Raw genomic sequence first — 12,564 nt, forward strand, 5'->3', positions numbered from 1 at the left:
TGAAAAATAGTTTCACCCCTCTGACTATGAGCAGTAGTAGTTAGGGTCACTGACAATTATAGGGAGACCTCACTTGACCCTCCAAGTTCAGATCCTAGGCTGCTTCGTCTAACCGTCCTGCAGATCCCCGGTTCCACAGTGAGACAAAGGGCAGCCACAGATCACAGCAGCGTTTCCTTCCCCAGGGGTGCTGGAGCAATTTGTGGGGCAAAGGAGGTGTGTGCTGAGAGCCATTGAACCAAACTGTTAACGCTGTATTTGAAGGAAACCACTTCAAGCCAGAGGGTGCAGCAGCTCTCCTAGCACCTAGGCCTTCTGCTGCTCTGCTTCCTCCTCATACAGCCTCTGGGGATCCCTCCTTCCTTCCCACTCCTTTGTTCCCAGGTCTCTCCCTGCTCCCCGCGCACCACCCCCGGGCTCCGCTTCCCTCGTCTGGAGCTGGGGCTGAAGCCCGAGTTCTACACTCGGTGCAGCGTCCCAGGACTGCGGCTCAGTGCACGCCCAGCGGCCGGGCTCGGGGCAGCGATGGGGGCTCTGCAGCCGGCTCCGGAGGGGGACTGGCTGCTCTACTGGGGGGGCGGAGTCGTCACTCTGCTCTTCACGCTGCTGGCAGCTTTCACTTGCCGCCTGCTCCTGGCTTATCTGGGGAAGTGGAAGGCGCTGAAGCCGATTCCGGGGGTCAGCCCCTGTTACCCCTTGCTAGGAAATACTGTGTTCTTGGAGCGCAAAGGGAAAGGTAACGGCCGCCCAGACACGTAGCAGTAGCTGCTTGCAAACCCCTCTCCTCTTGGAGCTGCTGCCTGCAGCATCCTCTCCCTGGAGTGACCGCGATGCCCCTGGGGAATCAGCCGCAGCAACGAGGCATACAGCAGTGTAGACATCCGTAACGTGCTCGGGAAGTGGCTGGGGTTTTCTGTGGGCTGTATAAATAGGAGCTGGACTCGTCCCATCACTAATTGTTGTTGGAGAATAACAGAGTAGGAGTGAGCTGTTCTTTTGTTAAAGACTTTTTTTCCAAGCTGCAAACAAAAACAAAACAGTTTAATACTCAGTATCCTGCTGCATTTCTAGATCCAGGCAAAACAGCCAAGCAGTATTCCCGAGACTCTACTTCAACCAACCAAAACCTCCCCCAGAAACCTCTGACAAGTCTTTATGGTTCCTGGGGTATTTCCCCGCTATTTCCAATGAGTTTATAATTTGATTATAATTTGTTTCTTGAAAACAAGCTCTTAATTGTGATGTCCTGTCCCTTTAACTATTTGAGCACTCCCCTCTCCCCATTTAAAAGCCTCCCTTCTGTGTTACTTTCTCTTCTGCAGTGGTAATAATAGTTACTGTGGCAGACAGCTGTGTTGCTTTCAGCTTCCCCTGTGTCTTGGTCCAAACGTAACATTATACTGGGACGAATTGTTTGTTTTGATTTTTACCAAATATCTCCTAACTGATGTCAAATATTTTTTAACATTCAAGAGTTCGAAATGACATTTTGAAGTTTGCCTTTATCAGAAGCTACTTTCCAGCCCTGTATGCTTTGAAATCCATTTCTTGTCTTTCAGTGAAACTTTAGATACCCCTGGTCAGCCTCTTTATGGTTAATGCATTTAAAAACAACTGCCATGGTAGATGTTTTCCCACTAGATTGTAAGGTAAAGGAGTCATGCTAAAGCCCTGGATAGTTGCATAATTAGAAGAGCCTGATATGTTTATAAGAATTATTGTTTCAGAACAAATTTTCAAAGTGTAGGCAGTATTTACTCCAAACTGGAACAGTTCCACATTACAGTGTTATGAGTCCTTCATTACGCTCCTCTGGTTTTCAAGACAAATCAGACAATACTAGTTCTTTTTGTACTGTGAGATTTTTCTGTATTCCTATGAGTCTAAGTAAGGTGCTGAAGTTATTGTGCCTTTCTCCACAGTGCTTATCACAATCTTGACTGGGACTCCTAATGCTACTGTAATCAAAATAATAAATAAGTGCAAAACATACTTGCTTTGTCACAGTAGCAAAACTAACACTGCAGTGAACTCATGATCAATTACATGATTACAGAAGTTCTGGTTTTGACCTGTTCAAATTGATTTTTTTCGCCCCACAGATTTCTTTAAACAAATAGTACACGTCTTTGAAGAATACAGGAATCTACCCCTGCTAAAACTTTGGATAGGACCATTGCCTTTTGTGATTTTATATCATCCAGATGCTGTGGAGGTGAGTGTTCCTATCTCATGTTGAATAGATTTGTTTGTACAAGTCATACAATTCATGACAGTTATTCCCTAATTTGAAATTTTGTGTTTGTTTCATCTCCAGATTTTATAGTAAACATTAAAAATGGCTGGTCATGAAAGACATATGCCAGTCACCAAACTTCTTGTTATGTCTAGAGCTTAGGCTTCATGCAGGTCTCCTCCTCCTCCCTGCCTACTTTTGCGCAGGTGCTTTATAACTCTAGGCACTCAGGGGAGCACAGGGACTGCATGCCAGATGCTCCTCCCAGTGGTATGTTGCATGAGCTGAAGGGATGGCACAAATCACTCCCTGTCAGTGCAACTCGGACACAATACCCTTGGTGTTCTCCTTGCAGAGGTGTGAGTGCCATCCCCTTTGCTATGGCAGGTGCAAATAGTGCAGTCTAGCCCTGACTGGTTTGTAGTTTGCTTAGAGGTATATGTAAAATTTCTTCTTCTGTGTCTTTTCATTGATTAAAAATATTTTTGAGATTCTCGACTAAGTAAAGGAAATGTTTATGCAGGTTTTGGACTGTGAAAAACCTTGAACTTCACTTCACATTATCAGCATAACAGGGTCTGATAGCAGATACTGTGTTAATGATCCATTAGTTTCAAACATGGGTGTTGTGCTATTATCTTCGAGGTACAGTTTTTTTTTGTTAGCAAGTGATATATGGGTGAGATACATTTTACTGTATTTATTAAATAAAGTGCATACAAAGAAATGTCTCAACAGGACTTGAGGACTGATGGAAATGATATAACTTGCATCAATTAGATTAAAACTGAAAAAAGTGTTTTAATTAAAACCATAGGCATTATTTTATAAAGGAGGATGCATTATTTAGAGTAACCGTAAGGCAACTCTGTTGTTCAGGTCTCTCTTCTGCCACTGATGATTAGGACACTTGTTTATGTAATTAAAATGTATAAAATGTGCCTGCTACGATCAGCATCTAGGTGTGTATGTAATTTAGTCTTTATACATCCAAGAAATTCAGGTTAACCCAGTGTCATCCCTAGGAGCCCCTTCTATCCTCTGCCATGGACTGGAGTAAATCTGCCTCTTCAGTATGCTCCCCCATTCCCCCTGACCCCATGGAAATGCCCCCGGGGATATATCAGTTCTGTGGAGTTAAAAGGGGTAGTTGAATAAGCTGCTGGGGGAGCTGCTGGAAGCACAGCACTGGCTTAAACCTGCAGAATTTTCCTATAAAAATCTACTAGCCCAACTCAAAATCCAGGAGGCTGACAAAACAACTTACCTTACTGGTAATAAGAGTCTGTGTTTGTCCCCCACCCTTTCCCAAGAAAACAATCCATTTGTTGCCTCTGAAAAGACTCTTCTTCACAAACTTGTGGTTATCGCTCTCAGCTCCACTTTGGAGACTGATCTGCCTTGGGTTTGGGAAGACATCGCTGCCTTGGTGTAAACTTGATTTCTGGTTGGACTGTTATGTTCACAGCCCGAGGGGCTAGAAACTTAACTTTAAAAATGAAAGCTTAGGTTTTGCACAAGATGGTGTCATTCATCCAAAAAAGACTTCTATTCTAGTTGAGCAAAGTTTGTAGATCTATTACATAAATAATTATATTCTGTGTCTCCTTCCTGTTTAATATCATAGTTAGGAAGAGGTACTTTACCAGTCCCATGAGAGAGAGAACCTCTGTTAAATAGGTATAGCTCCATATATTTTATTTATCTCAGAGAGCTGGGAAGGGACCTGTGAAGAGTCATTGAGTCCAGCCCCCTGCCTTTCACTATCAGGACCAAGTACTGATTTTGCTCCTGAGTGGGGCCCTCAAGGATTGATCTCACAACCTTGGGTTTAGCAGACCAGTGCTCAAACCACTAAGCTATCCCTCCCCCTGAGTTCAGGTTGTCAGTCCAACCATCCAGCTTACCTTTGGCGTGGGAGATTTTGCAATATATTAAAAAGGAATGTCATATTCATACTATTGACTATTACAATCCATTGGAACATTTTCTTGGCCTTACAGTACACTATCAAAGTGATGTATTTTTATTGTGATAAATATTTCCTTGTTAATGACCTCTCCTGTACCTCCATGGTTTGTAAAGTTGACTGAGCAATGCAAAGCAATCTCTGACTGTAAATGAGTGTTCAAGTTTATAGGACAGCAGTCATAGCTTTAAATATATTTTGCAAGTGCCCTCCTCCTAAAAAATACAATGAGTATACAGTGTTACCAACTTCTTCTTTTAAAGAGATATTTCCCCTCTGTCTTTTCTCCTTTGGGTAGGTTGTCCTAAACAGTTCAAAGCACATAGAAAAATCTTTTCCATACAAATTTCTACATCCATGGCTTGGCACAGGACTTCTAACGAGGTATCGTAATATGTAAATAGTCATATACCTTTAAAGTTATGAAAAGTTAAATTCTAAGATATAATGTATATTTACTGCCTGAAGACTAGAATGTGTTATATTTTATTTGCTAATAGGCAGAATAAAAGCACAATTATGGTCTGAATATTAGAATCTAAAGCAGAGATGCCCAAAGAGCAGCGTTAGACCCATGTAACACCTGCAGGGCCATAAAATGGGGTCCTCCAGCCACCATCTGGAGTCTAGAAAGGATCAGTTCTTGAAAGGATCATGTTATGTGAGGAATGCGAATGGGACTTTAGAGCAAATGATGTAGCAAGACCTCACTCGGATGCATTGAGCTTGAATATCCATATTGATAGAAACAACTTTTAATTTCTCAGCAAAAGAATATCAGTCAATTATAATTCAGCAATATCAAATATTCTCCCCACACAAATGACACATTTAGTCTTACTGATGTAGCCCTCAGCTGTCCTCAGACTCAGCTTCCTGAACTGCAAGACAAGCCATGTGCAAGGGCACCCACTTGAGGCTCCGAACTCCTCACCCATCACTATTTTGTGTCTCTCTCCTTCCTGATGAGGTTTTTCTAGGCTGCACAGTTCCCTGCCTCTACCGTGATATTCCTAGCAAGCCACAGCTGTCTGAACAGGCCAGTGTCTGTATTTTGCTTTTTCTTCAAAAGCTATAGACAGTTGAATTGCACACAGTTATAAGTTCCCACGCAGCTCTTTCTAAGCAGGCACATTTATTTTTAAGGTGAAAGGATTACAGGGAAAACATATTCAAAAGAATAAAAGAACCTACACACATGCTGAAAAGCTTACCAAAGATGACTTCCACTGTGCCCTACTGCAGCAGGGGCTTTGGTAGGAGTCAGTCCTTCCAATCCCACCAAAGGGTTTTTCTGTAGTGACAAGTTCATTACAGCTTTTACTCAGAACAGGCACAGCCATGCATAGGTTCATCTTTCCTTTACACGGCTTGGTCCTTTGATCTTGGGATTTCGGGATTAGGGAATTAGCTGATGATTGTCCTGTCCTTAGGGGGAAGTTGCATAACCATAGGTGGGGTAGGGATGGGTGTGAAATTTGCTTTCACTTCCCCCTAGATATTTCCCAGGAAATCCATTTCACTGGTATTATCCCCAAAATCCATTTTTGTCTGCTACTTTGTTCAATGTAATCATTTGATCATCCAAGCCCACAACTATTCATTTAATGCAATGGACCCAAACATATGTGAACTTAATTCAGTAAGGTCTCCCAAGTATATTGCGGTAAATTGCCATATCTGTCACACTTGGGTTAAACTCAGGAGCGGCACCACGGTTTTTGGCGCCCTAGGCAGGGGACCTTCCGCGCTCCCGGTCGTTGGCGCCAATTCTGCGGCGGGGGGGTCCTTCCGCTCTCCCGGTCTTTGGGGCACTTCAGCGGTGGGTCCCGGAGCGAGTGAAGTACCTGCCGCAGAATTGCCACCAATGACCCAGAGCACGGAAGGACCCCCCGATGCCGAATTGCTGCCGAGGGTGGCAAAATGCCCTCCCTCCCAAATTCTAGCGCACTAGGTCACCTAAATGGAAGCGCCAGCCCTGGTTAAACTAAAGTATTTCAGTCCTCAGCAGACTAAACTGTTGTATGCTACAGGCAGAGAACAAGAAAGACTCAGGTGCTACCAATACCCAAGGCCCTTGCTATGGCAGGAAATTGATTAGGTAAGCTATGCACAAATGATCTTCGTTGGTGATCCACACATTGTGCTGTTAAGGATGGCAAAAAATGCCCAAGTACCCTTCCCATCTGTCTTGGTGATTCTTTCCTGACCCCAGATCTGGTGATCAGTTTGACCCTGAGCTTGGGTGCAAGACACACCAGCGATTGTCTGAGAGAGGATTTTCTGTACCACTCAGAGCAGTGGTCCACCCTGTCTGGTGTGCTGTCTTCAGTAGTGGCCAATCCTTAATGTTTCAGAGGAAAGTGAACCCCAGACGTGAAAGTAAGCTGATAGGATCCAGTACTGTGAACACAGCTGACCATACTAGCAGGGGGCAGCTTCCCCGCCTGGCAATATAAAAGAGCCCTGGGCTCCAGGCAGCAGCCAGAGCCCCTGGCCCTTTAAATCGCCACCAGAGCCCCGCTCCTGGAGCCCTGGGGTAGTGGCTGTGAGGCCCAGGGATCAGGCATGATTTAAAATGGCCAGGGGCTCTGCTGCCATAGTGGCGGCTGGGAGCCTTGGGTCCTTTAAATCACTACTGGAGCCCCAGGGCCCTTTAGATCATGATTTTAAAGGGCTCAGGGATCTAAAGGCCCTGCCCCTTCCAGTTGAGGCCCCTCTTCCTGCTCAGGATCTGGTCCCTGCATACCAATAAGTCCCTGAAGTTACTTTCACCCCTGGTGAGCCTGCACCATCCCCCACAAGAAATCTGGCCAATTGTGCATTGGGGAAAAAATTCCTCCCTGATGCTTACAGGTGACTGGTGAAACCCTGAAGAATGAGTGATTATAATCATTGTCTTCACACAGAGCTGCAAGTGTAAATGAGCATGCTGAGGGCAATGCAGACACACCTGTTCTCCCCATAGTCCATGAAGAAACGGGACAAAGGGTGGGATTCATAAATTCACAGATTCTGAGCTCTTAGAGATTTATTGTTCTTAGAACTTAAATGTGGCTGCTGGGGTGTAACGAAAATCAAGCTTGCAGACAGAATCTGACTCAGAGTCAGCTTGGATTTATGTGCTATATCAAATACATAAACACACCACCTTTATCAATTGTACGCACTTATCACCTCTGCTGAGGGATAGTCTCCTATTATTATGAATCATGATTATTAGGGTAATGCCAAGGGACCAGCCAATATCAGGGCCCCTTTACACATAGGCACCATTCACATTCACAGCAGTAGATACTCCCTTCCCCGAAGAAGAGCTTACAGTATAAGTAGACAAGACAGACACAGGATGAGAGGAAGGGATGTGACCCCACAAGCAAGGTGAATAATGTGGAAGCACAAATGTCATACTGGTGCTATGATTTTTTCTGAAGGGGGCTAGGAGGAGATTCACACAACTGAAAAGGCAGGAAAGGAGAGTGATGAGAGGGATAGAGCAGATGAGAAGAGGGAAGGGAGAAAGGTATATGGAGCAGGTGAGATGTGGAGGGAAGCTGAGGTATAGAGACATTGGCTGTTTGCTCCAGTCCCTTCCCCCAGTCAGCACAAGGGAAAGAAAGTCCAGTCAAAGCTGTGGAAATATTATCAGTGTACATGGGTGCCTGCTTCAGTTGCTTCTGCTGCTGCTCTGCTGGCTTTGGCCTTTGGCTGGCTCCTCTCTGCTGTTTTTATCTCCAGAGGACATGTGCCTGGGGAGGGAAGGAACCTAATGACCATTGTGAATGTCTCCCCTGTACAGTTCTGGGGATGCCATTCATGAGGGAGGGCTGGCCCTGGCTAGGCCCCACTTTACTCCTCCCCCAGTGCAATAGTACCTACTTATGGTATTCTGGAAGCACAAGTCTAGTATAGGTATCTGCCATTTCTGATCTTTTGTAAATATTTTGGTGACTATTTCCCCCATAATTTTTTGCTGTTTAGAAACTCAGAATGAACTAACACTGTGGCTAGATCTCAGCAATGCTGCATTCCTGACTTTCACCCTATAGACAAAGGAGGTTCAGTTCAAGAAAATGATCAGTTTGGGGACATTTAAAAAATAGGAGATTTCAGGGGGAGGGGCGGTTGTGAGCTCCCCTGCTTAAAACAGGAAGATGCTGTGTTCCCTGCTGAAACCATCTGCGACACAGGCTAGGCCTCTTCTTAAGATTGCAGCAGGGATTCAGCATAAGGAGCAGACAGGCTAGAGTAACTAAGGAGAGAAGGGCCACTGGCTCCTTTGGCCAGGCTGTGTTGTGATGGTGCAAGATCAAGCACATCCATACCTCAGAGACCAGCAGTAGTTAGGAGAGGGGACTGGAGAAGCATCAGTGACAGTCACTAGACACCCCAGCAGAGGGGAAGGTGGAGTAGACTTGGCCCACCCCAGAATGAGGCAGATGGCTTTGGAGGCTAGGATCAAGCACCCTGAAAGAGCTTTATGGGAGGAGGGAAACTAGTTGGTCTCACTGCAACAGAAACAGCTATTTTCAGGGGACAGGGACCACAGAAATATATACTTGGCCAGTCTCCATTCCATCACCTTAACAGCTCTGTGGGAGATGAATCCTCTTCTCTGAGAAACGTTTGGTAGATGATACTGATGTAATAAATTGGACATTAAGCAGTAACTATCCCTAACCCTCACTTTTCTACATAGTGGAAAAATGAGGGCAGTCACCATCGGTGAAGATGGGCTTAGCTGGAGCTGGGTTGCTAAATATTTAACAAAGGGCTTTTTATTTACCCTTCTTCTCATCCGCTTACACCTCAAGTGCCTTCTCAATATCAACCCTTGCCTTAGGATAATTTTTTGTTCACAGTATTTGTCTGGAAGCAGCTACAGTTAGCACCAAGCTGTTAGAAGGATTGTATGATTAGAAGATTTTTGTAGCAAAATGTACTTCAGCTTTTTCCCCTTATGGTGAGCAGTGCTGGCTGCAACTACCAACATTAATTTATATATGAAAAATGTTACAAGTCATTACAGCCACTCTTTACTGTCATCAGTGAGGATGGACTGACAAAGACTACATGGTCTACTGGCAACATTTGAAAAGATTAGCTCTAAGAATCTCTCTACAAGTTTTAACTAGTGAAAGTAATTGTATATTCACTGATCGCTTCCTGAAACAATTAACTGTTTCTTTTTTGGTGAGGTTTTTTGTACTTAATTTCCAACTCTTTATTTTGTAGCACTGGAGATAAGTGGCATTCCAGAAGGAAAATGATAACTCCCACGTTCCACTTCACAATCTTAGCTGATTTTCTAGAAGTTATGAACGAACAAGCCAATATTTTGGTTGATAAACTTGAAAAGCATGTTGACAAAGAGCCCTTTGATTGCTTTCTAGACATTGCTCTCTGTGCCCTGGATATAATCTGTGGTAAGTCCTGGTGATGATTCACAGTTGCTATAGAAGTGCTGTAAATGAGGCGGAGACAACAGCTGTCCATAATGCTACAGTTTCATTTGTTGAGATAATTGACAAAAAAGCCCTGCTGGTCTTCCACCACTACTTTTGTATTATCAACACAGAACACATCTTTTCTGTTTTATTTATGGTTGTGTCTATCTGAACAATCAAAGATTTGTTATGGGGTGGAACAGAGATATGGAATCTAACTTGAGGGAGAGTTAGAGGAACAGAAATATTAGGACTAGACTCAGAAAGATAGTACACATTCTAAAAAAAGAGAAACGCCTTGAGATGAGAATGTAAATGGCTGCAATGCTTTCATGCGACACCTGGCCGTATGTCCTCAATGTACTTCTGGCTTTCCACCTAGCTAATGTATTCTTAATAAATTTCTCTTTTCTCTTTCTAGAAACTGCGATGGGCAAGAATGTTGGTGCGCAGAACAATAGGGATTCTAAATATGTCTGTGCTGTTTATAAGTAAGTGTAGATCTTTCAAGTCTGTCTTATAGTTTTGTTGGTGTAGGATTGAGAATGGCAATGTCAAATATAGCACCTCAAATCTTTCTAAAGCTAAATCTGGTAGGACAACCAGGCCTGCACAAGAACAACAATTCACCCACGCACAAGACCCGCTGTGCAAGTCAGGTCTTTCATTCCCATGTGTGGGGATCGGGGAGTGTATATGGAGTTAGAGTGGCAGGGTGATGATAGAACCTATGCAAGCTGTACGTGCACAGAAGAGACCTCTGTAATGGCTCCACAAGGCCAGCTGCTGTAATGTGTGAACATGTTGCAGTTGCAAATCGGCTTTTCCATAGCTAATATTGGCTGGCCTAGTCACCACGGCTCCTTTTAGCCTTCTTTGGGGTGGACGCAGAGGAGGGGGGACACTGAATCGACATAGCACATTGAGCCCAACTCACTGTTGATTTGCACCTTGTATAAACATTTACACAGTGCAAAGTGAGTGTGAAATGATGTCAGGTTAGAATGGTAATGTTTTTCACTCATTGTGCATTAGTGTAAAAGACTACAGGAGGTGTAACACAAGAGTGAAGTGAGAATAAATTAGAGTCATACCGTAGCAGTGTAAAGTGACCTTACATTGGGTGTAAGTGTAATTTATTCTCATTCCAAGGCCCCTTTTTATTGCCACAGCAGTATAAAGGTGCCTTAGTGACCATAAGAATCAGACCATACGGGGTCTACATCAGATTATATTAGGCCAAGCATTGCATTGGTAATACAATGTTTTGTTTTGTGACTGATCCTATTGCAAACGCAGATTAATGTTGTGGACTTCAGTAGAGTTATTCCAGATTTACATTAGTGTGACCAGGAGAAAAAGTTGGCCTTAGGTTTTTTTTTCTTAGTGGCTTACTTCTTGGATTAATACTGATTTGTATGGGAAAATAGATTTGACTGGACAGAATCATTTCTATAAATAAAAATGTGAAAAGTATTATAGCCGGTACTGAGCATTATAATTAATTAAATGTGGATTGAGGGCATCTCTAAAGATTAGACAAAATGGTTTGTGTCAGCTACATCAAGTGGTACTTGCATCATCCTGTCCAGGAGCAGGAATTTTAGACTCTATTTGTCTCTTGTGGACATGTTGTGAATATGTTTTTAGAAATAAATATTATAATGCTATTTTTGTTACCCTAGGATGAGTGACCTCATTCATCATAGACAGAAGTCTCCTTGGCTTTGGTCTAACTTGATGTACCCTATGTTCCAAGAAGGAAGGGAACATAATAGAAGCCTCAAGATCCTTCACAGTTTTACTGACAATGTAAACAGTTATTCTTTTTCTATTGTGTTCCCATCAATGAAGAGAAATAACGTAGTAAATATAGAGATTCCAGATTGTGAATGTGCTGACAGAGAATCAACCATGGGGAACAACGCCTTATCTGTGGTACAGATATAATAGGAGAACTGAATGTTTATGATATTCAGTCTCTAAAGAAATCTTCTGAAGAAGAGAGATAATGTGACTTAGAACTTGTTGCTTGAGTGTGGGTTTTAGCCAATGGGTCACCCTCACATGGTAATAGTATAACTTAGTTGTAACTGGTGGTAAAAAAAAAAAAAAAAAAAAAATCACATAGAATCATCCTAATTCCTTTAACATGCAGTTTTCTGAACATTTTACAATAATCAGATCACTACACCCTAAGGCCTGTAACAGCTAAAATATTTTAAAATGGTATTCTGCTTTGTTCTGGTGCTTTGTCCAGTACTTAAATATTTCAGTTCAGATCTGAATTTTGAGAAAATGATAAAAATTTGGACTGCATGGAAAATTTAAATATAAAACCCCCAGTGAATACACTTCAGCAAGGAAAAAATACGTGGAGATGACCTATTTTTTATAAAAGTCCACTAGTTTCTCTTAATTTTAAATCCATAGAAGTAACATCTGATTTTAATTCATTTTCTCCAGCTACCATGGTGTGCTTAACCTGGGTTACCAGTCAAATCCTGTCTTTCTTTCTATAACAACTTGACGCTGATTTGCATTCTGTGTGATGTGCTATCACAGTACAATATTATAAAATTGCTTACTACAGACACGGTGTTGAAGACTCAGAAATGAAGGACAATCAAAGCAAAGAGCCAGCCTGGACTTAAAAACTCAGATTCTACATGATTCACAACCCTGACCTGTACAAAGTCAGTGTACAATAGGAAAACAAATACTAAGAGAAATACTAAGGGGATGGGTATAGATGTCGCTTAATATCACCAACCAGTGCGTAGTATGGAGTGAGCGGTAGAGTCAGTCTTTAAATATCTGGGATAAAAGTTATTTTAAAGTACGTATATTTTAAAGCAGCAACGACATACTTAGCTTGTGGAATCTAAACTGCGGAAAAAATAATATATTGA

The 12,564-nt window shown here is 42.8% G+C and overlaps 1 pseudogene; it reads left to right on the forward strand.

Moving 5' to 3' along the window:
• The first annotated feature begins 311 nt into the window (after positions 1-311).
• Positions 312-12,564, forward strand: part of LOC116835909 (cytochrome P450 4V2-like) — a 388,896-nt pseudogene continuing 376,643 nt past the window's right edge.

The sequence above is a fragment of the Chelonoidis abingdonii genome, chromosome 5 (genome assembly GCF_003597395.2).
Source record: "Chelonoidis abingdonii isolate Lonesome George chromosome 5, CheloAbing_2.0, whole genome shotgun sequence".
Taxonomy (NCBI): domain Eukaryota; kingdom Metazoa; phylum Chordata; order Testudines; family Testudinidae; genus Chelonoidis; species Chelonoidis abingdonii.